The sequence below is a fragment of the Suricata suricatta genome, chromosome 1, assembly GCF_006229205.1.
Source record: "Suricata suricatta isolate VVHF042 chromosome 1, meerkat_22Aug2017_6uvM2_HiC, whole genome shotgun sequence".
Lineage (NCBI taxonomy): Eukaryota > Metazoa > Chordata > Mammalia > Carnivora > Herpestidae > Suricata > Suricata suricatta.
The window spans coordinates 184374354-184402155 of record NC_043700.1 but is presented as its reverse complement, the minus strand read 5'-3'; positions in this window follow the sequence as shown (position 1 = coordinate 184402155).

Below are 27802 nucleotides of genomic sequence, written 5' to 3'. Positions count from 1 at the left end.
TCATTTATCTTGAATGTATCATAGATAAGCTGCTATATAACGATTGCCACTTCAGATAGCTGTGAAATTAGGTGATTAACTAGTTGTTACTTAACCTTCTAATTTCTGTATGTCTAATTACATGAAACAGAAAAAAAATTTAAATATGGGAACATGGAAATTTATAGACTGCTATTCTCATATGCGTGCCTGTAATTTTCTGTATGTTCTGTAACTCAAGCAACTTGGAAATAAGCCCTCTGGTTCCACTGATGTCAGCAAAAAATTGCAATCTTATCATTTTAAGGTTATCTATCTCTTCTCGCTTAAATCATAGACTCTCTTTAGGTAAATTCTGTCTACTCCCAACTTTTCTACCTCGCCTCCCTTCTCCTTCTCCCAGCATAGGAGGTTTATATGACACGGATGCATAACTCTTATCTGAATCCTGTTTCTGGGCACCTGCTCCCTCTGCTGATATAAGTAGTACCTTGTGTCTGAGTCATGGCCTCAGTCCCCTCGGGCGGACAGAGCAAAATGGCTCCCCCAAAGATATCCACCTCCTATTCCTCAGAGCCTGTGACTATGCTGCTTCACATGGAAGAAGGAGTTAAGGTTGCATGGAATAGGGGCTCAGTCAGTTATGCAGCCAACCTCAGCTAAGGTCATGATCTCGCAGTGGTGAGTTCGAGCCCCAAGTCCAGTTCTGTGCCGACAGCTCAGAGCCTGGAGTCTGCTTCACATTCTGTGTCTCCTTCTCTCTGTGCCCCTCCCCTGCTCACACTCTGTCTCTCAAAAATAAATAAACATTAAAAAAAATTTTTTTAAAGGTTGCATGGAATAAAGGCTGCTAATAGTTGACCTTGAGATGTTGGAGATTTTCCTGGATTACTTGGGTGGGCTTCATATAATCAGAAGAGTCTCTAAAATGGAAGAAGAGGCAGAAGCGGAGTCTGTAAGAGATGTGGTCTTGGAAAATGATCTCAGAAACCGGAAGTGGTAACCGGAAGAGTTACCACGGGTGTTTCCCTGTTCCCTGAACATTTCAAAAGGGAGGAGGGCAGAATCCCTCTCCTTCCAGACTCTCTCAAAGCAAGACTTTCTGACATCTTGGGCAAGGCTCAGAATTTATCGGGAGTGGACCCATCTCCGGGAGCAGGCAGCCACTCCCCTCTAGCTTTGGACCTTCTGACTCTACAAACATGCCTACAAGCCCAGAAGGGGTGCTACTCTTCTGTGTAAAAGGAACTCGCCTTGGTGCAAATCTTCCTACTGTCCTATTGTATGATAAGAAGACTCTCTGTTCTTCCTTAGCCAGCCTATGGTCTGTGAAATTTAAAAGATAGTTTTTGAGGTTTAGAAAACTCTATTGTTTTCAAAAGAGTCTTCCTCTTCTAAGCAAAAAGCATTGTTTGCACAGTGTCAGTCCTTGAATGCATTTCAAGAGTTTATTTTTAAAAAAGAAATATTAAATAAGTCTCCCTTTTAAAAAAGTTTATTTTTTTTTTGAGAGAGAGGGTGCTATATGCGTGTCAGGGAGGGGCAGAGAGAGAGAGAGAGAGGGAGAGAGGGAGAGAGAAGGAGAGAGGGAGAGAGAGAGGGAGACAAAGGATCTGAGGCAGACTCTGTGCTGATAGAAGATAGCTCAATGTGGGGTTCAGACTCATGAACCATGAGATAATGACTTTAGCTGAAGTCAGATGCTTAACTGACTGAGCCATCCCGGTGCCCCTAAATAAGTCACTTTTTCTCATCTAGGTTTTCTGTTTCTTCTGAATCAACAATACCCTCTGTTTCAATAGACGAGGCTGAGGAATAGTAAGACTTTCAAAGGCTAAAAATCACACTTAATAATATATTAAATATTACCATGCTGTAAAAGAACAAGAGAAGGGGAACTAGCTAGAGGAAGAACAATGGGGAGAAGGAAAAAGAAGCACAAACGTGAAGGAAATGAAGGATAAAGGGGAAGGAATGGGGAACTGAGGCAAGCATGTGGAAAACATGAACAAACAAAATTGATCTTCCTTAAGTTTTTGGCGTGTAATGTTTCAACCATCCTCTGAAGGTGATGGGCACTCACTCATACCTCAGACAGTCCCTGGAAGAGGTTCTTCTGCACCTTGAAGATTTTATACTCCCTCGTCCCCTTTCCTTCTCCACAGAGCTTCCTGTCTCTGAAGACTCAGTGCCATCTCTCTGTGTTGGGGAAGACTTTCTGTCTCTATCCATCAGGTGAGCTGAGCCCAGGCAGGCCACCTGGGCATATAGAAACTGCAGTGCTTGCCCCATGGTTCTGTAATATTCTGCCAGCAGCTAATTTACCTGCCTTCTCTATGACTCAGGTTTTTCCATCTGCAAAATGGGATTATGTAAGAGGTAAAATGCACAGTTTACAAAAAGGTCTGCAGTAATGAATGATATCACATTTATCTTCTCTACTCATTTCGGAACTGAGACCCCATAACCATTCCGTGTGTAAGAACAAGCTTCACACCGCCTCCTCTTAGCCTCATAACTCAGATTCTACACTCCTGACTACACTCTTGCTCTCTGATTAATATTACTCTAGGGACAAATTTTTAAAAATTAAAGAATAAAATAATAAGTAACTAAAATAAACAGCTGCCAAGCTGACCCAGTTTAATAGTGCTCCAGTGCTAAGAGGCCAAAGTGAGCCTTTCAGAGTCTTCTGACAGAGACACCTGCATAGTACCTTTCTCCCCTCCTTTACTCATTCTGTACTTCAACAGAAGTGATTTCACACCACTTTTCACCAAGTACACACACACATTCTCCCTCTCACCCCCCTTCCCATCCTGCACTGCTCCTTTCTGCATCTGTAGGAACACACTTGGACATAGGGTCACACAAGTCTCTCCTCACTCACTTCCTAAAACCTCACTGAGGTCTCTTCTCCCCTTCTCTGTGTCTCCTTTCTGCACTTCCTTCTCTTCTGCCCTTGCCTCAGGACTGAGACCCTCTGTGAACAGTGACACACATGTGGCTTTGAACACTGCATATGTTGATGATGGGAGGCAGGCATTTTGAGACCTCAGCTATGAATTCTGGATTTTATCCTGGGAGTGGAGGGTGTTCTGTAAATAGAATATAAACAGAGGAGACAACAGATCTGATCTGTGTTTTATAAAGTCATTTTGTCAACTGACAGGCTCATAGACTGAAGCGGGGATGTTATTGGAGTCAGAGAGACCTGATAACGACATGATGAAGACCCATCTCAAGTCTGGATGGTAGCTGTGGAGAGGTAGGGCTAGTTTGGGGGCTTAGTTAGGGGATACAACAGAGATAATCATCTCTACTCCATCCTGGTGACAAAAGCAGACAAAATAGATGTGTGAGCACAGACAGTATATAGCTACAAGTTTGAGAAACTCGCTGTAAGTGTTAAGTGTTCCTGGAACTTATGTAGGTCGGCTTCCTAGGATAATGTCTGCAAGGCTCTGATAAAAAGCTGCAAAGGGGAAGGGGCAATGATGGATTGTGAGCTCAGACTTTCAATCTGGTTGCGAGGAGTTTTACTTTTTTTCCCTACATCTGACAAAACTCTTTATTATTCTCAAGATGAAAAGCTTCTATCAGTATGTTGAGAATGATCTCCTGGAGAATTCTGGAACATTCTTAGATGAAGTTCCTCAAGAAATATGCACTGCAACTTAATGGCATAGAAGAGCGTGGATACAGGAAAAGTGAAGGTCATATTATAAAAACCATAGAAATAGGGGCACTGGGGTGGTTTGGTCGGCTAAGTGTCTGACTAAATTTCGGCTCAGGTCATGATCTGGTGGTTCCTGAGTCTGAGCACTGCATTAGGCTTTGGGGTTACAGTGTGGAGCCTGCTTGGGATTCTCTCTCTCCCTGGTTCTTTGCCCTACCCCTGCTTACAGCCTCTTTCTCAATATAAATAGATAAACATAAAAAAGCATATAGAAATAATGGGTGACATGAGAATTCTCATCAAGCTAATAGGTAAAAACTTTATAACTTCGGGTGCTGGGCTGCAGAGGTGTTTAGAAAAAACGGAAAACAGTTATTTTACCTCCTAAATAAAAAGGTAGAAGATCCAAGCAGCATTTTGCCTGAATGATCACATTAATTTACACGTGACAAGAAACCACTTCAGTGTCACCTTAACCATCAAAATAGCAAATATTCTGAGACTAGATTAGGAACTCCCAGTGGCTCAAAACTTCCTATGTTGCACAAGTTTCTATAACAATAAGAGATACAAATAAAACAATAGATATTGAGTTAGGTTTGTGCAAGAAAATTAGTCTCTATTTGTAAGCAGTAGACAGGGACACCAAGAACTCTGCTCAGGGCATGACCTAGACCCTGCCTGAGGAAGGAAGAGAAGGTCTCAGAAAAGGTGGCTACGCCCTGAGACTCCTTGCTAATGTTTCCAGTGTCCAGGTGAGAAGGAGCTGGGAACCAACCTGACTTCTCAGTTGCAGTCATGCATGTTCAGAAATAATGTGCTACCTGAGATATGTAGATTGAAGAACACTGTGATTTGCATACCTACACATCATCAATACTGTCTTATGTGTATTTGGCCTTAAGGGCAATGACAGAACATACTTTGGGGCAGTCGTGGTCTATAGTGTGCTTGTTCTAACAACAGCCCATTGTGTATATGTCTTTCCAGCTTCACGTTAGATGAAGTCAGATTGGTAGCTCATAATTGGCCCTAGTGGAAGCATTTTACCATTGATATTTGCAAGTTGTATGAATTAGATCTTTTTTATTTGTTTGAGTGCTGGTTGTTATAAACATTTTTCAGCACACCAATGCATGTTAATGTTTCTCCACATAACAATCTCTCTAGAGCATAGCCTAGTCTCTTACATGTCTATTGAATGAATGAACAGGGAAAAGGAGGAGAGGAGATTTATAAGAACAGAGGCATTCTTCAAGTTAATATTTTAAGGAGAGAAACCTGAGTTCTGAGGAAAGCGCAGGAGAAAGATACAGTTGAGAATGGAAGATGAGAGATATCTTCCAGGATGAAAGAAGTCTTGGTTCAGACCAAAGAAGAACTTAAAGAATTAAAAGTTCCTTAACTTCTCAATTCATAAATGAGTTGAAATCATATCAAAGATGAGTTGAAAATGACTTGAAAACAGAACGCATGTGGACAGTGTCAGTGGATGAAGGCAAAGTGTTTGATGAAGCTGTCTCTAGCTCTTTTTGGGACCTGAGTCCAGCAAGGATGGACAGACTAGAAGTTGGGTAAGAAGTCCCCCTGCTCCCAATGCTTCTGTCAGGCACAAGTCTGTTTCTGGGCAATCACTAGCCATATTAACTTTCCAGTTTTCTTGAGATATAGTTGATAAACATCGCAAGCATTCAAAGTATATGTCTGGAGGAGTTTGGCCATGAACCATCTCCACAACCAAGGTTCTAAACATATCCATCACCTCCAAACATTTCCTAACGTTCTTTTCTGGTTTGTATGTGTGTGTGTGGTAGGAACACCTGTAATGAGATCTATTCTCTTAACATACTTTAAAGTACACAGTATTGTATTGTTAACTATAAGTACCAGGTTGGAGAACAGATTCTGAGAGCTTTCCCACCTTGCATATCTGAGACTGTTCACCCATTAACAACAATTGGGACACCTCGGTGGCTCAATCTGAGGTTAAGCATCCGACTCTTGATTTTGGCTCAGGTCATGATCTCAGGTTTTGCAGGTTTGAGATTCCCCTGCTTGGGATTCTCTTTCTCTCCCTCCTTTTCTGCTCCTCCCAGTTTTCACCTGTGCTTTCTTTCTCCCTTTTTTTCTCTCTCAAAAACAAATAAACATTTAAAAAAGCCTCATTTCCTCTTCCCAATCATTTCTGCAACCATCATTCTATTCTCTACTTATATAAGTTTGACTATTTTAAATCTTTTTTAATGTTTACTTATTTTTGAAGGAGTGACAAACAGTGCAAGCAAGAAAGGGGCAGAGAGTGAGGGAGGCCATCATTAACGATGGCCATTGGAGCCATAACTGTCTGAACTTAAACCTCCACTTGATGTCTTAACTAGGCAACAATATGGACATTTTATGACATTGCTGAATCTTAGATTTCTCACTTATAAAACAAAATGAGGATAACAGGGTTTACTTAACAATGTTGCTACAATATTGAAATGAAATCAATGGGCAGAATTCTTAGCATAGTCTAGAGCACATGATATACTCTTGGTGTGTGTTATCTATTATTTTTGATGCTATGCTATAAGATAATGATGATAGCAATTATTTTATTTTAACTAAATCTTTGGATAATAATATTTTAACAGTTGAAATGTTTTGGCAATTGGCAAGTATTTTTATTTTTTAATGTTTATTCTTTGAAAGAGAGAGAGAAAGAGAGATAGACAAAAAATGAGTAGGGAAGGGGCAGAGAGAGAAGGAGACATACAATCCAAAGCAGAATCCAGGCTCTGAGCTGACAGCACAGAGCCCAACATGGGTCTTAAACTTGTGAACTGTGAAATCGTGACCTGAGCTGAAGGCAGAAGCTCAACTAACTGAGTCACCCAGGCACCTGGTAAGCATTTTAAAAAACTATTTTGCAATATATATAATTTATAAGATCACAGGAGCGAATGTGCTTTCAACTTATTTCAACTGATATTTGAAAGTCTTGACACTAAGCCATTAGCTTCCCTTTGAAGAAGTACTACAATTTGATGAATAGCTTCTGGTTTTTAACCAGGTCCTCTTTGTCATTGGACTCAGGTGAAGTTTTATAGGAGGGGATGACACACAGGGTTGCAATAAAATCTAACAAGAGTCACCTGATAATTAAACAGATTAATCACTTTGACCACCAAAGCAGTTGACTACCGTGACTACAAAGCATTAAGACTTGGCAATTCGTGATTAAAAGTCACAAAGGTCATTAAAATCAGGTCTGTGAATGTCCCAAAGAAAACTCACTTAGGTCTGTAGTGTGAACCTCCCCAAGATTTCTGGAATACAGTCATCCAACACTTGCTGCTCACATGCACTGCAGGAAAGAGCCACAGGAAAGGAAATGCAAATCTCAGGTGGTTCCAAAGAAACCATATAAATGATAAATGTCTTCTGATGTCAACCTCCAGATCTTGGGGCTGCTCTTTATGCCCATTAACTGGCCTCTTTGCTTCCACTTTTGGGCATCCCCAATCCATTCTCCACACAGGGGCCAGGGGAGTATTTTAAAAATGTGACTAGGTCATGTTATTCCCTGCTTACAGCCATCTAATGAACTTTCATCATGCTTTAAAGTGAATCCAAACCCTTTACATTAGCCCTTCCATACCCAGCAGGATCTGTGTCTGCTCACCTCTCCAGCTTAATCTCAGGCCTCCCCACCATTAGCCTCAGACTCAGCTCTCCCTCCCTCCCTTCAAAACTCACAACCTTTGTACTAGATTGTTCTGCTCTGCCCCTTTGCGTGACTGGCTCCTGCTCATCCTTCAAATCTCAGTTTGAGTCCCATCTTCTCAGTAAGCCTTAGGTGATTGTCCCCTGGGTACTCTTTATCCCTGTGTCTTTGCTTCATGACAACTCACATTTTTAAAGGACTTTTAAATGATGTGTTTGTTTGTTTATTACCTATTTGCAACAGCTCTGTGAGGAAGGGACTCGGTTGGTTTTGCTCATCAACATATACCAAAGGCATTTCAATTCCTGGAGTGACTAAGAAAAATCCAAAAATTAATAACCCATAATCCTAATGCTATCAATAACATGCGCTGAACATTTCCAAACGGGCCGGGTATTGAGCTAATCAGAGTGTGTGTATGTTCTCCTTTATTCTTCAGTTTAAGCCTGGGAAGACTATTAATATCATGCTCATTTACTGATGAGAGAACTGAGGCATTGAGTGTTTATGTATTTAATCTGGGATCACAGAACCAGTGCTAGAAGAAGATTCAAGCTCAGGTAGAATTTAGAACCTTAATCTTTGCCTTGGTTTTGAAGAAGTGACTGCAAGTTTCTTGGCCACAGCTGATTGGCTGACTCCCTCTGGGTGTCATGTAGTGGGGTCTCTCCACTCAGTCTGAAATGGTACCTCTGCCATGATCTTTGTCACCCTGAATTCATGTCAAACCGAGCATTTCTCACGGTATTTTGATATTGGATGGTTATCTATCTCCCACAAAGCATCTAGGATTCACTCTCTGTGGAGACTGTCCCTTTTGTTTTCTTTTTCCTCTATTCTCGCTACAATAAATAAATATTCACATACTTTATTTAAAATTTTATTTAGTTTTAAATTTTTTTTAACATTTATTTATTTTTTAAGAATCAGAAAGAGAATGAGCAGAGGAGGGCAGAGAGAGAGAGGGAGACATAGAATCCGAAGTAGGCTCCAGGCTCTGAACTGTCATCCTAGAGCCCAATCCGGGACTCGAACTTATGAACCTTGAAATCATGACCTTAGCCAACATTGGCTGCTTAATGGACTGAGCCACTCAGTCACCCCTAAAATTTTATTTTAAAGTGTGGGAATATGACAATGGACAAGACAGATAAATTCTCTACCTTACGGAACTTATAATTGGAAGAAAGTAGGTACTAATCATGTAAATTATTTAATAAAATAATTTCATTTTATTTTTTAATTTTAATTTTTTAAATTTTTATTTATTTTTGAGGGAGAGAGGGAGACAGACAGACAGAGCACAAGCAAGGGATGGGCAGAGAGAGAGGGAAATACAGAATCTGAAGCAGGCTCTAGGCTCTGAGCTGTCATCACAGAGCCTGATGTGGGGCTTGAACCCACGAACTGTGAGATCATGTGCTGAAATCAGATGGTTAACCAACTGAGCCACCACCCAGGTGCCCCAACAAAATAATTTTAGGTAGTGACAAATTTTGTAAAAATTAAAATTAAAAAATCAATGGAATAGGATACAGAGAGGCCTGGAGAGAAGGTGCTGATGTAGTAAGTGGTCATGGAAGGCCTGTCTGTGGAAGTGACTGAGACTCAAGGGTGAAAAGATCCAGGAAAACAGTCTTCCCACAAAAGGGCACAACTGGTGTCCTATATGTAGGACCCTGTGTAGAAACCCTGAGTTGAGAATGAGCCAGGCCTATAACAAGAACGGAGAGCAGATATACTGGACCCAGCTGGTGAGTTGCCCCAGATCCGTTCCACTTCCCTTGTCTGTGGGTATGACGGTTAATTTTTAGTGTTAACTTGACTGGACCACAAGATGCTCAGATATATGGTTTAATATTAGCTCTGAGCATATCTATAAGGATGTTTCCCCAAGAGATTAGACTTTGAATCCGTGGACTCAATAAAGCTGATTGACCTCTCCATGAAAGTGGGTATCACCCAAACCCTTGAGGTTGAATTTTCTCACTGTCTGCTTGAGCTAAGATATCAATCTACTATTGCCCTTAGCACTCCTGGTTTCCAGGCCTGCAGACTGGGATTGGGAGGTATACCATCAGCTCTCTGGCTCTCAGGCCTGCATCAGTCACCTTCCAGGGTCTCCAGCTTGCAAATGGAAACTTGGGATTTTCATTCTCCAAAATGCTGTGAGCCAACATCTTAGAAAATCTCCTTCTGGACCCATGGTTCTGGGTTTCTGGAGAAACCCAAAGAATACATCAGGTCTCAGTGTGCTGTGGCTCTGTGGCCAGCTTTGTCATATGCCATTTTGAGTTGTTCTTCCTTCTTCCCCACTTCATGATCCATGTTTTTCTCACTTGCTTTCCTGGGAGGACACACTCAAATGCAGCTTAGACTCTGTTGTCTAAGGAGCTAAAACCAACTCACAAAGCCAGCCTGGCAATAGCATAGTGAAAAAGGGAAGCAGAGGTAGGAGATAAAGCTGAAAATATGGCTAGACTGGAATCACTAGGGTCTTGTGGGCCCAGGCAAGGGATTTATTCTTTATTCCTATTGTCATCTATGGGAAAGAGGTATCATGGTTCTAGTTACATTTTTTTTGAAGATCTTTTTGTCTACTTTATGTGTAATAGCCTTTCACTAGCAGAGTTCATGCCGTGCATTAGGTACTCAATACATTTTTGCTAATTAATTGCACGAATCCATGTCTTCAACAGTGGGTTTTATTGTCCTAGTTAGTCTGGGTCAAACCATTTATATCATGCAATGACCCACCCACTAATGAATGTTTGTGGTAAAGACTCGAACAACATATATAGATTTCTATTTCACTTAGCACCTTTCCTTTCACCCCATAAACCTTCTTCTCTCTTATATCCCCCATTCCATCCCCTTAGGCACCATTTTATTGAGTTTTGGGCTAAGAGCCTACACTCTTAAGTTAAATGTAAGTTATTTAAGAGGCGATTTAATAAGACAGCATTTTTGAAATTGTTCAGTAGCTGAATTGAAAAGATGAATATCCTCTTTGTCAAGTAATTAAACTTCGAATATTTTGTCAGGTAGTCTCTTGCATTATCTCTGTTCACATGCAGTGTGAAGTAGAATTGCAGCCACTTATAATGGGAGAGCTAGGAACTTAAGCCTTTCCACATAAGCCTGTAGGTCTTTTCTTTCCGTTGAAGATAATTGTGCATGCTGGAAGTTGTCATTTTCAGAGAAGGACACTGAAAATCTTCTTCTATGAGAGCCCGAGTTCAGCTGTGGCTTGGTGGGGGTGGTGAACAATGGTCTGCAAGTGTATGACAAGAGACCAGTTGACCCTTTCTCACAAAGGCTGTCACATTTACTCTAATTCTTGGTAAAGTCTTTATAAATATTTACAGCAAAAGCAGAAAGAATGGACAATTTCATACATTTTATATTATTATGTTCCTTAGCCATTTATTCATAAGGTCATGAATGATTGTGGTACATTGCACAGTATCTTTCCTTCCACCTGTCTAAACAACCTTCTCCTTTTGCCTCAATACTGAGAGATGAGGGAGGCCAGATAAGGGTGGGTTCTCTATTAGAGACTTCTGTGCCTGCCAGCAATGTGCTTAAACCAAAGTTAACCCAAGCCAGTCCTTAGCTGGAGCCAAAAGTCAGTAGCTGAAAGGATCAGAAGGAAATCCCAAGACAAAAGTCTTGAAAGGAGAAATGTAAATTTAAGAAATTCAGAGACAGATGTTGGGCATGAAATGAATTTAAATAAGGGCAAACAGAGACTACAAGTAGTAAGTTGGCATGATTACATCAAACATCTCTGAGGCACTCAGGTCTTGCCTGTATCAGTCACTGGGCTCATGGTGTGTGCATCTGCTGGGCTGAATTGAATCAGTCAGGACTGAAGACAGAAATCCTCCAATCACTCTTGCAGCTGATATTGTAGCTTGTGCCTCCAAATGTACTCTTGGGTCACTGCTTTGGTCTTTCTTTCTCTCTTTCCACCTTGAAACATCTTTCTCTGAGTATAAGCAGGAGTCTTCCTCTTGTCTTGTCTTGGCATATTACCAACAACATGGATTTTCCACTACATATGTATTGAGGTCAGTGGTATAAAACTAAATGGAATATAATATATTTCTTCACTATGTATGTGCTTATGTGTGTTTAATATTTTTTTAATATTTATTTTTGAGAGAGAGAAAGAGAAAGAGTAAGTGAGGGAGGAATAGAGAGGGAGACACAGAATCCAAAGCATTCTCCAGGCTCTGAACTGCCAGTACAAAGCCCCGTGTAGGGCCTGAATCCACAAACCGCAACATCGTGACATGAGCCAAAGTCTGACACTTAACCAACTGAGCCACCAAGGAGCCCCTAAAAATTTTTGTAATGTTTTAATTTAGTTTTAAGAGAGAGAGAGCTAATGGGGAGGGGCAGAGTAGGGGAGGTAGAGAGAGAATCCCAAGTAGGCTCCACATTGTCATCACAGACCCTGATGTGGGGCTCGAAATCACAAACTGAGATCATGAACTGAGCTGAAATTGAATCAGACACATAGCTGACTGAGCGACCCAAGCACCTTTTTATGTGTGTTTTTACATACTATCTCCATTCTACAAACAATTTAAGTTGGCTAAATTGATTTTTTTTCTGCCCCAATCTTCATACCTAAGCTCCACCCTACTTCCTGGCCTTACTTGGGATGAGGTTACATTGCTGATTACCTAAAATATATCTCCACACCTGAAAGAAGACTACAATTTTCAAGGTTTATGAAACCCTATATATGATGTTTTTACCATATACTCTATTGTGTGTGTTTATATATATATTATATATATATAATATATATATATTTGAATGACCACTTTATACTTTTAGATGGTTAATAGACTTAAGAAAACATAAAACTTAATAAAAAGATCAATATTTGCATGAATAAGACTGTAATTCAATTCAATATGTATATGCAAATGTAAATATTTGCATAGTCAACCCCATGCCTATGCCTGGGACTTCTTTGTGGATTTCTCTAAACTCTTGGTCATTCCTTCTGATGCCCAAAATAGAGCTCCAAGAGGCTAAGCAGAGTCTCATTAATGTTCTTTATTTGAAACTTAGTGTGGAATATTTGAAAGAGCAAGAGATCTGTATAAGACTTGAGTTCAAGTCTTAGCAAGGTCTCTCACTAATTCTATAGCTTTCCTTCTTTTCTACATTTATTTTTAAATTATTAACTGAGCATTATTCTATGTCCAAGATCCCAGGGACCCAGCATTAAATGATTGTATGAGTCAGGTTTTGGCCAGGAAAAAGGAAATTGACTGTAGGTATTTCAAGGAAGATAAATATAATACAGAGAATTAGATAATATTTTTGAAAGATCTGTAGGATTATACAAAGGGGAGATGGTGGTGATACTCTTCCCCAGAACTCATTGCAGCAGATCATGGACCCAAATTCACTGCTACAGATACAAGAAGCCACACAGCTGCAAAAACTAACTGCTAAACTCCTAAGGAAACACTAACTGCTGCAAATACCCAAGGTTCTCTGATGCTTCTCCCACACAGTTGCTACTGTTGTTGCAGAAACCAGCACTTACAAGCCTACAGTCATCTGCTGTGGCTGCTCTTCTCCAAAACAACTTGTGACTCTCTCTTATCTATCAAATAACACATCTTTGTCTTTTATATTTCAGCACCAAAACCTGCTGGCAAGAAAGCATGGGAAGTATAGTTTCCAGTCTTTCAGCCCTGATGATGCAGGAGAGAGTATTACAAAAAGCCACACATGGTTCTGAATCATTAGTAGATGAATGGACCCACTATGGAAATGAAGTCTTAAGATTTATGAACGACAATGTAGAACCTGATAGAATAGACTGATAATCAAAAAGATAATGAAATGTACAGTTATCCCTAACTAAATTTTTATACTTTGACTATCCAAATATTTGCTATGACAACTTGCAGATTTTGAATGAGAATTTTATCATTCAACCCAAAACGGCAACCAAAACCTGTATGTGTGTGATACTGTAATATTTAAGTCCATATGCAAACCCTGGCAATAGAATGTGGATTATACTACAGAAATATCTCAAGTGTCCTCTGAGGGCGGGAGGCAAACCATTAGAGACTCTTAAATACAGAGAACAAACTGAGAGTTGATGGGGGGTGAAGGAGAGGAGAAAATGGGTAATAGGCATTGAGTAGGACACTTGTTGGGATGAGCACAGGATGTTGTATGTAAGCAATGAATCACAGGAATATACCCCAAAACCAAGAGCACGCTGCACACACTTTTAGCCAATTTGATAATAAATTATATTAAAAAAATAAAGATACACACACAGAAAAAAAAGACATAATTTAGTGTTCATAGTATTTAAACATGATGTGAATTATTGCTACTATTTTCCTAATATCATTAAGTGAAAATATTTTCTAAGAGGGAAAACATAATGAAATACTCAAGACCAAAGTTTTAAAAAATTATGTTATTCATATTCAATGATTGTTGTAAATAAGCATCATTAGCACATAGGCTATAGGCTATTTTACTACAGTAAAAATGGCAAATAGGTAAGTCCAATATCCTGGTCTCATTAGTTGCATAACTATAAGCAAAATCATAAATAAAAAAATAAAGTGAAATGAAAGGTTACATTTAGATTTCTTTATTATTCTCATTTCATGTTCTATGACTTTTGTTGTTAATTTACAGGTGTCCATCTACTTCATGAATTACAAACTCCAAGAAAAAAGACTGCTTGTCACGGCCTCAAATTTGAACATGGACAAATCTGAGGCATTTAATATTTTACTCACTCTTTCACCAACTTGAACTCCTCATCTTCACTATTATGTGACAGCCCACAGTGACTACAGTCTCTATCTGCCCTTTCTTATCACCAAACCTCCCTCGGGCAATTCTTTAAGGGATAGGTAATAATTTTTTAATCGTATTGTTTATTGCATTTATTTTGCTAGGCTCTGTTTTATTAATTATGCATTTATCATATTTTGTGGCTTGTTTTTCATTATAATATGCGTTGATTGTAATGAAGGAGGAAGATGTAATTTGTATCTGATATATAGAGTATTGTGCATTACACCTGTGATAGTATGGGATGCACTGGACAACAGTGATGTCTGCCATGAGCTGGGAAAACATGAGTCTTCTCCCAATTTAAAGCACATATAAAGTGTGGGCTCAAGTGGTCTCAAAATTTGGCATCCACAAGTTTTAGAAACAGACTAAATTTTGATAATGAGGGATGCTTTTAATATCAAAAATGCTTACTGAATATTTAGATAGAGAAATGCAAAGTCTTGAAGAAGGGGACCAAAGTATTTGCACTAAGACCGTAAAGACAAATAAAGGCAAAAGAAGGATAGGACGGTGGCATGGGGAATAGTCAAAAAGGAGACACAATCTTCCAGATAGAAGAGACAGCAAGTAACAAGCCCATAAGCAAGAGAGTGCTTTCTGTTTCAAGTTATGAAAAAGAGTAAATACAACTAGGATGTGGAATAGGAGAGGAAGAGTAGCAAGAGGAAATCCTGCAGAAGTAAATAGATTGAGGGTATTTTATTAGTCATGTTGAAGAATTTGAACCTCATTCTAGGGAAAAAGGAATGTGCGGAAGGATTTAAGTCAGATGGTAATATGGGAAATTTGAATTCTGGGAAGATTATTTTATGTGTCCTGTGGAACTAGATTGGAGGATATAATCCTGCAGTGATGAAAACTGTTAACAAGTCATTGCAATAGGTTTCTGAAGCTAGATTTTCCCTTCAGCAAAAGTCCTACTACTTCCCCAAGTATCATTTGTAGTCAACATCTTTCCATCTTTAGTCTTTGCTAAGCTCAATGTTATTTATTTTCATTTATATTTGATCAGTAAACTAAATTATTGATATTTTATCTTTATAAATATTTACTCTTTTGCATAAATGTAGATGTGTGCTTTTCTGGAGTTCTTAGTTTACCTTGTTTAAAAGTATGCATGATAATAATAATATCCAACATATATTGAGCACCTGCTCTTACTAGACCTCGTGCTAAATGGTTGGAATGTAGTTTCTCATTTAGTCCTCAGACATTCCTCAATGCTCTTTTTATGGATGATAGGTCTGAGGCTTAGTGGTTGCAGCATTTGCTTAAGGTCATGGGAATAGTTGCTCATGGAGCTGGTCTCCAACCCAGGTCTGCCAGACACAAGGATGGAAGCTTTACCCACCAACTGATGTGTGACTGAATACAGTTCTTTTTTCTGTGAGTCATGGAATCATGGAGTCTGTCTCAACATGGAGACATCAGAACATGGGGGAAGTAGGTTCCAGAATAAGCAAAGACTGGAGAAATGAGTAGAGACTCTGTGAAGACAAGTTCCAGTTCCCCAATTAATAATCAAGTATTCAGCAACATTCTATTCAGGACAGATCTTCATTTTTCCCTCTAACTCATCATTTAAAGATGAAGAAACTAAGATCTAAAGAGCTAGCTAAATTTTCTTAAGCTCATTCATCTAGTCTGTGGTAGAAGTGACATTCAAATTCTCAAATATCCAACCCTGTTCACTTTGTTCATTTGGCAATGGAGAAGTTCAAGTGTTTTAGAGCCTTAGTAATTTTTTTAGAAAGCACTTGTGCTGGTTACGCAGTACAAAGATACACAAGGTGGTCCCCAACTTGATGAGCTCACAGCCCTGCCATATTCAAGTATACTTCCTTCTGCTCATCATTTGTTTATTCATTCCCCTGTTCTCTTCACTCTCTGCAGCAATTGGTATTCTTGTTGATTTAGGTTGTGAGGCTTTCAGGACTTTGAAGGAGTTCAAAGCCTTTGAACATTATCCACATCATTCTGTCTGGAAGGAGAGTCATTCCTTATGGAAGTATAGTGAAATGGATGGAAAGTGCATTATTTTAGTCATCTAACCACATAAATCTAAGCAAGTGGAATTGCTGATGTATCCTGGAGAATTTAGGACTAAAAGTGAATTTATTTTTCACAGTAACCCAAGATGAGAACATAATCTCCTAAGTGCCTTGGTGATTCTTTGGGAAGGGTAGGGGTTTGCGAAGGACTCACAGGGCTTTTGCCCAGCATGCCATGTCTTTACCTTCATGAATTTTTTTCCATTTAAAAGCAGGAGAAATTAAGATTCTAAGTCACAAGGAAAAATGGATTGTAGCCATTATTCTCTAACTCTGCATTCTTTCATTGTCTAACTTGCAGCACTAGCTTTCAACAGCTAATGATTAGTGCATCATTAGACGGAGGTGCAGGTGACAACAACCATTCTTGCAACCCTAACTGACTTTATGTGACTCCTGAATGGTCTCTAGCCCAGAGGGCATGCTTCTTTCATTGGGTATTTCAAGGGATTTAAAACAACTAGGATTTTTCTTCCCCTTTTTAGTCATGTTTTTATAGTCTTGTGTTTAGGAAAAAAAAATGTTAACTAAATTAAGTAGAATGAAAGGGTTATTACCAACCATCCAATCTAAGATTTTCTTTTTTTTCTTTTTTGAGTGTGTATAAAAGATGTTGGTATTCATAACTTTATTAGTTCAAACAGCAAATATAGACTGCTGGATATTTTCTGTTGAAATATGGGAAAAAAATGAATATTTATATGTTCTAATTCTTTTTAAATTTATTTTAATGTTTATTTATTTTTAAGAGAGAGAGAAACAGACTGCAAGTTGGGGGGTGGGGCAGAAAGAGAGAGGGAGACACAGAATCTGAAGCAGGCTCCAGGCTCTGAGCAGTCAGCACAGAGCCTGACGTGGGGCTAGAACCCACAAACTGTGAGATCATGACCTGAGCTGAAGTCGATCACTTAACCAACTGAGCCACCCAGGAGCCCCTACATGTTCTAAATTCTTAAACACAGATGGTATGGTGATAAATTTCACCCTTATTCTATAAATAGATGCCAAGCAGGTTGATCTATTGGTTAATGAGCAAAATGGTTAAAAGAGTTAAGTAAGAAAGACATAATTTGTATAAAATAACATAAGTAACCATAAAAACAGCAGTCATCTATTAGTGTGCTCTATGTGTAAGGCAATGAAGTAGTAACTCCACATATATTTTCTTTAATCTTTTAACTCATTCTTCAAGGTAAATATTCGTCTCACTTAAGATATAAGTAAATCAAATCTCAGAAAAGCCAGATCACTTGTCCAAGATCACACTACCTAGTGAAACAGAGATGGCATAAGGTCCCACTGACTTCAAAGCCACATTTTTTCAACAGACTATTGTTATCATATAAATCAGTAGATTTGCTGCCCAGTTGATAGCATCACACACAAAAAAGCAGGGTATACAAAAGCATACAGAATATTTCCAATCCAGGGCTTTCTTTTCTTACATGCGGGATGTAAAAATTCTAGCTGATATCCTACAAATCTAAACTGAGACTACTTTATAATGTTTTCATTTATTTTTGAAAAAGAGAGAGAGAGAGAGCAGGGGAAGGGCAGAGAGAGAGGGCTCAGAGGATCTGAAGTGGGCTCCATGCTGACAGCAGATAGCCCGATGCGAGGCTAAAACTCACGAACCATGAGATCATGACCTGAGTCCAAGTAGGCTGTTTAACTGACTGAGCCACTCAGATGCCCCTAAGCTGGGACTACATAAATTCTATCTTTCTTCAGTGGTTCATTTTTTTTCATTGCAAGAATTCAAAGACTGGGGGGAAGAGACAAAAAGATTCTAGTTCTGGTAAAGTGGAAGGACAACTGGATGGAGAACTGAGACTGGAGCTCATCACGCACTGGAATGAGCCCACGGAGCAAGCACCTAGTCACTCTGAGGCTCACATCTTCTCTGAGAGTCAGGAGGAGATACTGCCCTTGCATGAGGCCTGAGTTATCAAGGAAACTAAGTGAGGCAGTGAATGAGGAAGTGCTTTACACATTGTGAAGTTCTGTACCAGCTGTAATGGTCCACAAGCCCAGAACACTCCAAAATGAGGTGGGAAGAGCATCAAAAATATACTGTGCCCCCAACCATCCCATTGACCCACATAATTTAAGCCAAAATTTCATGGGCATCCAAGCGTTCCTGCTGTACCAACCTCTGTTTTGCCACATGGCTCCCTCTACAGTTTGTAGGGCTTCTTAGACCAAGAAGAGGTGCAGCCTGAGAGTACAGAGGTAGTCATTGCTCACACCAATAGTGGACAGAGGTGAAATAGGAAGTGTTCCAGCTTCCTGTGCTTCAGAAAGACAATTCTGCAAGATTCCTCAGATGGCTTCTGTGGGGTTTAGCCCCAGCTGCTAACTTTAGTGTCTAGCTCAATCCTCTAGGCTTTAATGACTCTTGCTCTTCCACAATCTCACTTACCCTCTCCCTGTCTCTTTTTCATTTAATTCTCTCTTGTGATGGTTACTTTTATGTGTCAACTTGACTGGGCTGCAGATTGACCAGATATTTAGTTAAATATTATTTCTGGATGTGTCTGTGAGGATATCTGAATGAGATTAACATTTGAAGTGGTAGAGTGAGTCAAGCAGATTGCTCTTCCCAGTCCGGGTGGGCCTCCTCAAATCTGTTGAAGACTTGAGTGAAGTGAAAAGCTGAACAAAAAAGAATTCTCTCTCTGCCTGACTGTCTTCAAGCAGGTACACTGGTGCTCTCCTGCTTTCAGACTTGGACTCGGACTGGAGCTCTCACCACCAGCTCTGCTAGTTCTCAAGCTTGCTGATTGTAGGTCTTGGGTTTCTGAGCCTTGGGTTTAAACCAAGATCTTGGGTTTCTGAGCCTTCACAATCACATAAGTCAAGCCATTCTCTTAAAGTAAATTCTTATCTCTGTATCTGTCTATCTATCTATCTATCTATCTATCTATCTATCTATCTATCTGTCTGTCTGTCTATCTACCTTTCATCACCTATTCATCCACCTAGTCTCCTATTGGTTAGTTTTTCTAGATAAATGAGACAAATACATCACCAGATCAATGACTGGTGCCCAAATCATTGTCTCAGGCTCTGCTTCAGGCAGATATGGGACAAGACAAAGGAGCTGACTTGTAAGTCCTTTCTATCTGATCCACTGATTCCTTTACTTCTGCAAAAGGTTACAGGACTTCTATTATGTGGTAGAAACTATACTGAGGGGTAGAGGAATATAACCAAGGCTCCTGACCTTGGTGTATTTGCAGAATAGGTAGGTGACAGACATGGAAAAGGTTGATGGCAGTGCAGAGAAGCGAGGCCAGAGGGTAGGTTTGCATCCTGCCTCCTGGCCTCAGCTCTGCATTTCTGAGTCAGCATCCGTGTTTGGATGCAGCTCCATTTATTGAATTTCTGGTCATGCTTCCTCAGTACAAACCCCTTCCCCCAGGCTTGGCACAGACTCCCAGCCAAGATGTCTCCCCTAATGATATTTCTGGGCTTGCGCACCTGACACAATGACAGCTGTAAAGAATGCTCCATTGCAGGAAGGTCAGGGAAGAGCATAATCCACAGACTAGCGGCCACTTCGCACAGAGCCCGTTGCTGAAACAGATTTTAACCTTTTGGTTTTGCTAAGGCAGTGTTCAGCTCCTGTGCCCTGCTGGGAGCTGGCAGTGACTGAGGGACAGAGGTGGGATTCCTCACAGCAGGCCCCTGGACCAAACCCCCCATCCTGCCCTGCCAGTGTCTACAAATGCTGCATCTGGTGTTTTATACCTGGGTGTGTTGGACAAAAAAACCCTGATTGAAGGTGGCAAAGTTGAAAATAAAAAAAGCTGGGGCATGGATATGCCACCTCATGCCTTCATGCTGAGGGGACTCAGGTGGAAGGATTCAACTGCTGGGATCCCAGGCTCCCTGGGACAGCAAGTCCCTTTTCTTTGGGCTCTTCCATATGTTAAATGGCTGCTCTGACCCAGATACACTACTGACACTGAGGGTCTGGAGGAAATGAGACTACAGATGCTGCTCTGAGGCTCCCCTGTTTGCAAGGGAGTCTGTGCAACACGGGGCTGCAAGGCATCAAGGACTGCTCTGTGACCGCTTTTGCAGGAAGGCAGTGGGTGAAATGGTTTATCCATTTGCTAAGTGACTTAAGTTCTCTGAGCATCCAATTCCTCATCTGAAAATGGGAGAGTGGCTGCAGACATGTCTCCTAGTCCCTCCTCAGCTCCCCAGAAATGGTCAATACATGATACAAGTTCTAACTACCTACAGTGGCAATCATATTAAAGTATATGCATGCATCAAGTCAATGTCTTTACATACCTTACATTGACCCAATGTTATGTGTTAAATCTATTTATTTTTATTTAAAAATTTTTAATTTATGTTTTTAATTCAGAGAGATAGAGGCAGACAGGGAGAGGACCTAAGTGGGGGAGAAGGGCAGAGGGAGCGAGAATCTCAAGCACACTGAGAGTGGAGCCTGACATGGGGCTCAATCTTATGACCCTGGGATCATGAGCTGAGCCAAAATCAAGAATTGGATGCTTAATCGACACCCTCAAATATATTTCAATTAAAAACTTTAGAAAGAAAAAAATGGGACAACAGCCTATGGATATGGTGCGGTTGTGGGAAGAGCCTGTAGGAGGAACAGTGCATCAGGACGTCCAGGAGGAAGAGAATGTTGCTGTGTCTCCCTCTCCTGCCCTCCGCACCTGCCCCACCCAGAGCTCCTCTCCTGGGCTTCGTCCACATGCCTGTGACACTCTGTCTTGCCCTCTCTGCTCTGAACAGTAATCTTGACAGAAATGAAGTCCTTTAAGCCCCTATGATTCTAGATTCCCTATCTGTGAAATGGGAATGGGCTAAAACTACCAGCTCCGTCAACCTCATTGAATTATTGAGGCAGTCGCTGTGACAGTACTTGCTAAACTGGAAAACCCTCATTATCCACGTGAAGGGACCTTCAAGAGCAAAGTAAAGGGGAATTTTCCTGGGCTGTAGTTATACCCACCCTTCCTATTTGAGTTACATAAGTTTTCAGTGTCTCAAATATTGTGGTTTAAAGCATTTGTTTCTCATATCATAAAAGCCATGTGTCTGCCTAGTGTCGTGTTTAAAAATACAAGCAAAAAATTTGAGAAAACAAAAGCTGCCCTTTGTCCCACTCCACACAAATCATGCTGATAACAGCTTTCTAGATTCCCTCCCATAATCTCTGCAGGTTTTGATTTGATCTGGCTTGGATTTCGGGTTGAAGAGCCCTCTACCAGCCTGTTCCAGAGAGCTTAGAAACCATCTGAGAAAGGTTGAAGAGTGGGAAGTCAGAGAAAGGGAACACACAGCTCCTGCTTTTTAGGTAGACATAACTGAGGCTTGAGTCCTTGATCTGAATATTAAAGGGGGGGCACTCCAAAGGGGAGAATGCATCCTCCTTCCTCAAAGCTTCTCCAAACAGAAGGAGGGCTCCAGTGCTTTCACCTCAAGTCAATTCATCAGGCATAAACCTGGTGTCCAGAACAGAGGGCCAGGACAAAGAGAGGCTGGCTACACTGAAGAACAGAGAATGTGAATCTGTGTGTGTGTGTGTGTGTGTGTGTGTGTGAGAGAGAGAGAGAGAGAGAGAGAGAGAGAGAGAGAGAGAGAGAGAGAGAGAGAGAGAGAGAGAGAGAGGAGAGATTTCCAGAACTTCAAGAGAAGGCAGTGGGCCTCAGGGATAAGGGAGAGAATGTTTATCTGTAGGAAGATTCATGGAAAATCAAATAAAAACAGGTGATGCAAGAAAAGCCCCTTGAGCTGCCTTAGAGGACTAAAGGCAAAGGACTTCTGGAGCAGAAGTTGGCTCCAGGCCATTGGGAATCCATGGACTTGAACATCCATACCTTCTCCTTAGCTCAGGAGCCTTACCCTGAGGTCCAAGAAACTCCATAGACCACAAACCTCAAGAGAATAGATCTTCTCATTTCATTACAGTGGTTTCAAATTGAAAGTGTACAAGACCATGACTATGGTATTACAGGGTTTATTAAAACCACCAGTAGGTTGTATTATTTAGTGCATTAATAAATGCACACATATATTACTATGTCAGGGTGTGTTATGTTTAGTGTTTTGATCATTAGAATTCAGTCACTGATTTCATTTGTCATTCTTTGAATTGTATCTAAAGCTGTAAAAATTTTACTCATGGAAAGAGTCTAAAAAACTAACCACCATCCAAAAGGGATCTATGGCATAAAGAGGTGAAAGACCCCTTGTTTCTGTAACTAAAGGAGACCTAGTGAGATGCTCATAGGGACTTCCAGAGTCCGAAAAGAATGGTTCAGATGCTTTGGGGTGCAAAAGCAGAAAACTAGATTTTTTGTATAGCAACAAGAGTATATACTTTCTCAGATAAGTTTAAATCCAGAGCAAGGGAGTGGATTGACCCACTAGATCACAAGTGACATGAGAGACCCAAGTTCCATCAGTATCTTTACTCTGCCATCCACTTGATGGTCCCCTCAAATTCATGATTTGGCTGCAGTCATGGGGCTACTGGCTACTTTTCCTTTTCATCTAGTGAGGGTCAGAGAAACCAACACTTTTCCTTTTCTCTCTGACAAGTAAGAGAAAATGTTAAAATGTCTAGAAGCTTCTCTTGATGACTCAATGGTCAGAATTGGGTCACATACTTATTCATTGATCAATAAGAAAAAAGAATGAATTGATTAGCAGACATGGCTTGGTTTAATCAGAAACATTCCCACCACACTCAGGTCAAAGTTAATCCTTGAAACTGTATATTGTGGCTACATGATGGGGAGAGAGAATGGATCTTCTCCTCTTTGGTCCACGCCAGTATCTGCAGCTTTGCGGTCATTGTGTTCTTAGCCCAGAGAATAATGAGTTGGATGGTGGATCTGATTGCTTGAATATCAATGACAGCATTATGCTAAGAATCTTTACATGTAGAAGTATCAGGAAGGACAGTAGGTGGATGAGCAAAGTGCTAGGTGTGGGCTCAGGGGAAGTAATATGTGATCTTATTTAAAATTTCTTCTTATATTTTATTTATTTTTGAGACACAGAGAGAGCATGAGCAGGTAAGGGGCAGAGAGAGAGGGAGAAACAGAATCAGAAGCGGGCTCCAGCTCTGAGCTGTCAGAACAGAGCCTGATGTGGGACTCAAACCCACAAACTGTGAGATCATGACTTCAGCCAAAGTCAGAAGCTTAACTGACTGAGTGCCCCTGTGATCTTATTAGAGAGGAAGTAAAGGTTTGTGCAGTTTTCCTATTTTGATGTATCCAAAATGTGTTACAGTAAGAAGATCTATGAAACCCCTTAACCATCAAGGCCACTTGACAGGGTCTGGGCCAGCTGGAGTCCCTGGGCCTCTAACCAGGAACAAAGTCTTCCATTTCCCACTGTGTGTCTTACAATGTGCATCACACTTTATGTGCATGAAAGATCAGAGCAGAGGAGCACAGGCTTAGTATGTGACAACATCTTAGAGCAAGATGCTCTGGTTCACGTTCCAGCTCTGTGAGATATGTAGCTTCTCTGTACTTTGGTTTCCTTATTTGTAAAATAGGAATTGCAATAACAATGATCTTCTCACAGGTTCAGGGTGAGCTTTAAATGAGTCATTGAATGTCAAGTATGTTTTTAAAGTGTCTGGCTTATGTAAAGCAGTCAGTGAATCCTACTGTTTAGAAAAAAAAATCTCCCTACCATTTCTTCTTCCTCTAACCAGGAGACTTAAAACAATGCAGGACTCATTGTTTCAGAAATGCCTCTAATCCACATACTGCACATTTCATATACTCAACAGGTATTTTAAGAAAACACACATAAACATGTGAAATAGCTCAAGCTAATTGTTTCACTGATGGGATGGTCTTTGCAATGTCTAGACATATAAAGTATAATGAACTTGAGGTTGAACTTGAGTCTGTAACTGCTCTATTATTCTGTGCACACCATGCAAATATACACACACCAAAAATAAAGCAAACATACACACAAAAACTACTGTCAACAATCAAGACAACACAGAAAATCACATTCAACCTTGATGCTTAGGGGGTCCCAGTTGGTGGAGTATGAAAGAGACTGCATGACCACTGATACCCGCATATTGATACAGGCAGACTGTAGAAAGTCATCCTTCTCTCTGGCCCAGCCCCCTGCCCACAAACTAAATCAGGGAAGTCTTCTGGTAGCCAGTGGGGAGTCTCACAAACACTCAAGAGCAACCATGTCCATGTTTCTCCCTTCCAGCTCCTTGTCAAGTTCCCTTCAGCATACTTGTGTTTTCTTCTTAGTATCCTCACTGCTCCTGCCTTCCTGGAAAGCTGGTGCCTTCCTTGGATACTTGGTCTCAAAGCAGAAAGCCAGTGAGGAGCCATACAGCACTGTGTTCCCTCATGACCTCTGCCTGGCAAAGAAGGCTGCTCCACTATATTTTGTGTCACCTTTTGTTACGTGGGTTCTGGGGTGACACCACCTGTCTCTGAGCACCAGAAGATCTAAATGGCCCCTTTAGATTCTTTCTGCATATCTTCATCTTTAAGGGAATAGACAACTACTTTGCATTTCTGTTTATTTCTAGGCTATTTCTCCTTCACACACATGTACACACTCATGCACGCACACGGGTCTACATTTGTTCCTGAAAATAAAATAGATCATCAATGGTCTTCAGAGCAGTCTGGGGTCTCCTACTCAAATATCCACACTGTCCCATTGCACACTGCCTCTCCCACTCAGGCGCCCAGCCCTGCTAGTGAGTCACAGATAACTACCCAAGCAGTGAGGGGAGGAAGACAGATTGGTGGTTTGAGGAAAAATTCAAAATGACAGATGCATCAGGAAGCAAGAAAAGTAGTCATAGGAGAACCTGTATTGTTTCCCTGCAAGGAGTGCTGAGTGTATAAAGAATAAATTGGCAAGTGTTGACGGATTAATGATGGTGGCATCTGCTAGAAACAGGTGGTGGCTCACAAGGGCTATGAAGATGCTCCTGGAATTAGGAAATACCCCCTACCCCATTCACACTTGGACTTCTACTTCCTATCTTCTCTTCAGGGTCTGTGAGATTAGGATGCTGCACATAACCCAGAAAAGAATGGGCTGAACGTGATGTTAGCCATGACATGTTAGACATGCATTGTCTCCTTGATTCAATCTCTTCCTATTCCTGTATTCACCCATATTATGAGTATCCCAGTATGAGAGAGGAGAGATGTACTGGTAGCTGTCCTGGTCTATGTAGCACCCACCTCTGAGATAGTAAAACAAATGCCAGATGATATGACACCTCCTGAAACTAGTAGCCTGGGAAAGCTCAGGTATAAGCCAGAGAAGGTAGTTTCACTGAAAGCAAAGTTGGGATCCCCTTGACTTCAGCAGATGGCCATTACTTTGATTGATATTAAAACAACAGAAATAACAAAATAAACCAAAAACAATGGCAGTTTGGAATCCTTCATCTTCCTCTCCCTGGAAAGCTAGGTTAAAGGGTAAGGGATAACTTCTGAAGAATGTTACCAGATCATGGATTCTGGGCTAATGCTACTATTGAATTGAATGTGGGAAGAAGTGACCCATCTGTTTATGAGGCATTCAAGAAGGTGAATGTGCTATCCAAAACTTAAGGCTCAACTAGGAAGTGGTATGGGTTTGTGTGAATGGATTTCACGTGTATATATCTGCCACACACACATCCTTCACTTACATGGGATGATCCCTTGAAGTTTCCTGTGTGGGTCTGACATCATCAAATCACCTTGCAGTGCTCACTCCTGATTTCCATTATGGGACTTCCATCCTGCTGAACACAGATGGTGATCACTGCTGTGCTGATTTTGCTTTATCTCAACCCAGCTCTGGAGGGAGGAGCAGAGTGCTAACGTGTTTCCTTCTGAAAATGTACAGAAATTGTACATTTCCTCACCTCTAAAATACAGAAAATATTAATTGATAACAGTCACTGAAAACTCATTTTATGCATATTTTTAATAACCATTTTGTCGTGTTAATCCTTCTCTTAGAGTTGTGGTAAAGATTAGGTGAATTAATATATGTAAGTGCTTAGGACATTATTTGGAATTTAGTAAATGTTTCTGCTACTATTTCCAGAACTACCACAGCTCATTTTTCGGCTATTGTATTAGTTTGCTAGGGTTGCTGTAACAAAATATCATAGACTGGTGGCTTAAACAACAGAAATTTAGTTCTAAAAACTAGTGTATCTGTGTCCTAATTTCCTTTTCCTACAAGGATAATGGTCTTATTGGATAAGGGACCATCCATATGACTCATTTTACCTTAATCCTTTTCTAATGGGCTATCTTCAAATACAGCCACATCCTTAGTTCCTGTGCATTAAGACTTCAATATATGAATTGGGGAAGGGAGGGCATAGTTCAACCCATAACATTTATAGTACGTGACTTTGTCTAATGTTCCTACCGTGAACCTCTGGAGACGAATTTACAGTAAGACTTTGGTGGAAATTGAGATTGGAAAGAAGAGAGAGATAAATAAAGGGAATACAGAAAATGACTTGAGACTACAGCGTGGTATAACTGGGTTTAGCATCTTCAGGTCACCTTAGGAAGCCCTCAAAGGCTGACTTCCCAGGGTGCGTGCAGCCCACTTCCATCTCCTTGTTCCCAGTTAACACATTTAGTAGTAGGTCAAATGAAACCTGGTTTGGACTCTAGTCCATGAGGCCACAGAGAAGAAGGGAAGTAGTGACATCTTTGCTATTCCAAGATCATCTTCTCCAGTCCTGACCTCTTGACTCAGGTGGTGCAATTTCCCGAGATCAATATTCATTTCCTTCAGGAAAACCCCCATCCATCCTCATGGATTCTGTTCTTTGCCCCAGCAGTGCAATCATAGTAAAACTTAACAGGTCATTCTGACATAGACTTTAATTAAAAGACGTTGTTGGGATGCCAGGGTGGGCTCAATTGGTTGAGCAACCAACTCTTGATTTCAGTCAAGGTCATGATCTCACAGTTCATGAGTTCAAGCCCAGCATTGGGTTCTGGGCTGACAGCATGGAGCCTTCTTGAGATTCTCTCCCTCCCTCTTGGCTACTTGCATGTGTTTTCTCTCTCTCTCTCAAAATAAGTGAACAAACTTTTTTTTAATTAAAAAAAAAGGTTATTTATTTTGAAAGAGAAAGTGTGCACAACCTGGGGGGAGGCAGAGAGAGAGGGAAGAAAGAGAATCCCAAGTAGGCTCCACACCAACAGCACAGAGCTTGATGTAGGGCTTGAATTCATGAACCATGAAACTAATAGGCAACTGACAGAATGGAAAAAGATAGTTGCAAATGACATATCAGATAAAGGGCTAGTATCCAAAATCTACAAGGAACTCACCAAACTCCACACCCAAAAAACAAATAACCCAGTGAAGAAATGGGCAGAAGACATAAACAGACACTTCTCCAAAGAGGACATCCAGATGGCCTACAGGCACATGAAATGATGCTCAACATCACTCATCATCAGGGAAACACAAATCAAAACC